Below are 2,846 nucleotides of genomic sequence, written 5' to 3'. Positions count from 1 at the left end.
AGGGAGACATGCCCACTGTAGCAAGAAACACATTCGGCTGTTCCAAGAAAACTCACTCTAGTGCCTTCTTCACTGGTAATAGTTTAGTAACCAATCAAGGTTCCTATTGCCTATTTACAATCAGGTTACAATGTAACAGTTTCCATCATCTGGACTGCCCAAACTGTCTCTAACATGGTTACTAACAGTAAAATGTCTTTGGTGATACCTATATTCTTACAAAACTCTTTTTAAAAAAGATTATTTTACCTTGTAAGTGCCCATTTATAGATATGAAACCATTTATGAGACAAGTACAGATAACTGGAGACTTGTTACGGAAACCCAAAACAGAGATGCACTTCAGCAATGAGGCACTTTAATTTATACAGTCAATAAAGCTGAACAGCTCACAATAGTAAATAACACACTTGCTCTTTTATCCTTAAGGACTCAAGTTTAAATGAACATTCGTGCTAACTCACTACATTTGTACAATGTGGCATATTAATATGGGCATATATCTAGTGAGTAAGGAATTTTAAAAGCTGTCAAAAACATAATTCTAGTCACCCAAACCTCAGGTTTAATATAATCTCACCAATGAACCTTTAGTTTATTTCTAATTTGGAGAAAGGGACATTTTTTTTCTATAAGTGATGTCATTAGTGAAATTTAAAGTGATTCTTATTGACCACAGGTGAAGATTTCAAGGCCCTTTTATGTCTGATTTTTAAGGCAGGCAAAACAGGTAACCAAATCTTTTCTGGAGTAGAGCACTTTAGTTTTTTGCTTAACAGATTGAAGAATAACTGACTTATTCTTTTGTTTATAGATTCAGATAGTTATTCCTGGAGATTTAAACTCCGAAGCGGAGGGGGTGTTGTTAGCAACCCTGCATATGTAATGCTGACTACAGTGCTTGTTTGTGGGTTCCAGACAAGGGTAACCGAGTGGGGTTCAGTGCATATCACACCAGACAAGAAAGTGCTGCACACGGGTATAGCAGACCAGGGAGGCTGAAGCAGCCCAATTCCACTAGCAACACATTACTCATTACTCGTGTTCCCTCCCTTAGGACGCCAGACGGCCTTAGTGCTATGCTTTGGCACCTAGTCTATCGCATCTCAGTGAAAACATCAATGCAGTAACATTAAAATAATTGTTATAAAACTGCATTCTGATTGCTGTTTCCTGCATACTCCTTGGAAAATAGTCATTACATGTGATCAGGCAACAAGCAAAATTTAAGGAAACCTTGTATATAAAATTCACCTATGGCCTTAAATTTTGGTTGAGGAGTCAAATAACCAACTCTTAGCATGTGTGGCTTTCAAAACTGATTTTGAAAACTGATTTTGATTTACATATGAAGTTAACCTTCATATGTAAAACACACTCATCTAAATGTGATGAATTGTAAGACCTTTAACATTTTCTTAAGGATAACTAGGAATTTAGGTTTTGCAAAACACCAAAATAATTTCTGTAGTTAGATAATAAATTCAGTTTTTGTCAAGTGTTATGGTTTTCTCTACATTTTAGAGTAAATCAAATTCCTTTTAAATCCTGCTCGTGAGTTCTTCCAGAAACATCCAATCCAACAAGATGATTGCTGTGGCCTTCTAATGCAGCAACTTTAATACAAACTTTTTGACTTGAAAAAAATGTTAGGAAAAAATACTAATAAATTTCCAGCCTTTTATATTCTGAAATAAGCCAGGACGGAACTGTATTCTGTGTGTTTCTCAGAGCGTACAATGCCCATCTCTAGGAAGTACTCCAGAACTCAGAAGCACGAACTTGTGCAATATTTTACTGGAGAACACAAACACCTGTGTTCATGGTGTGGAAAAACCGACTTGTGGACCCCACCCACGGTGCTCTTATCTGAGTTCTAAAACATGCCATTTGTCCAACTTCCCTCTTTCTCTCAGAACTCAGCTCATTTCAAAGCAACCAGCAGACATAGTCCAGTTTTCTTTTCCTGTTTTGAAACAACTAAGTATTTTATAAGCTCTAAAAGGCTTTTCATGTAGTATTAGGGGAGTTTGACTTGCAGGCTAATTTCAAAATGAATGAAGACTGAACCAAACTGCTGACATCAAGGGCATCAGCATAGTTCTGACTTCTAATCCACTCACCTTTAATGAACTCAGTTAAAACAATAATCTCACCTCCCCTGGTTACTACAGTATTTAAAATAACAGCATCCCCAAACCACTAGTTTTGGTTAGCATATTTATCTACTATATGGTGTTTATTTTGTTTTGTGCATATGGTTTGGAAATGTGATACTCAGCTAACAATGTGAGATTGTTTGGAAGTCCATAAAAGGGTCAACGTTATCTAAAAATCCTAGTATTTAAAGTCACCTTATATAACCCTCTGCATTCCACGATACACACCTAAGGCCAACTGAAAAAGCAACGCTTTCATAAAATGCCAATGACACAATGATGTACACACAACATTGGCTAGACAGCACTCACTTGCCTAAGACAGTAACAAATGTCAATGTACTTACACACTTATTTTATTAGAAGTCGGTATGATCAGCTGCCAACATTTTGAACTTCAGTTGTCCAAGTGACATATGTTTCAACATGAAGGCCTAAAGCGATTTCCTGTGCAATGGTAGACTACACAGACGTTTAGGACATCTCCAACTGCAATGTGCTCTGGTCAAAAAAATAATTGGAATTCTTCACAAAAGACTTGTACACTCAAGAATAAGCTGGCATTTTGGGTTTTTTTTTTTTTTTGGTTGTTTATTCTTTTTTACATAAAAGTTTACCAAGAATAGGACAGTGGCTCAGAAACCACTTTTCTAAATATATTCTTATACAAAATAATTTCAAGATATA

This window comes from Mus caroli, chromosome 19 (genome assembly GCF_900094665.2).
Source record: "Mus caroli chromosome 19, CAROLI_EIJ_v1.1, whole genome shotgun sequence".
NCBI lineage: Eukaryota > Metazoa > Chordata > Mammalia > Rodentia > Muridae > Mus > Mus caroli.
Note: the sequence above shows the minus strand (reverse complement) of the source record.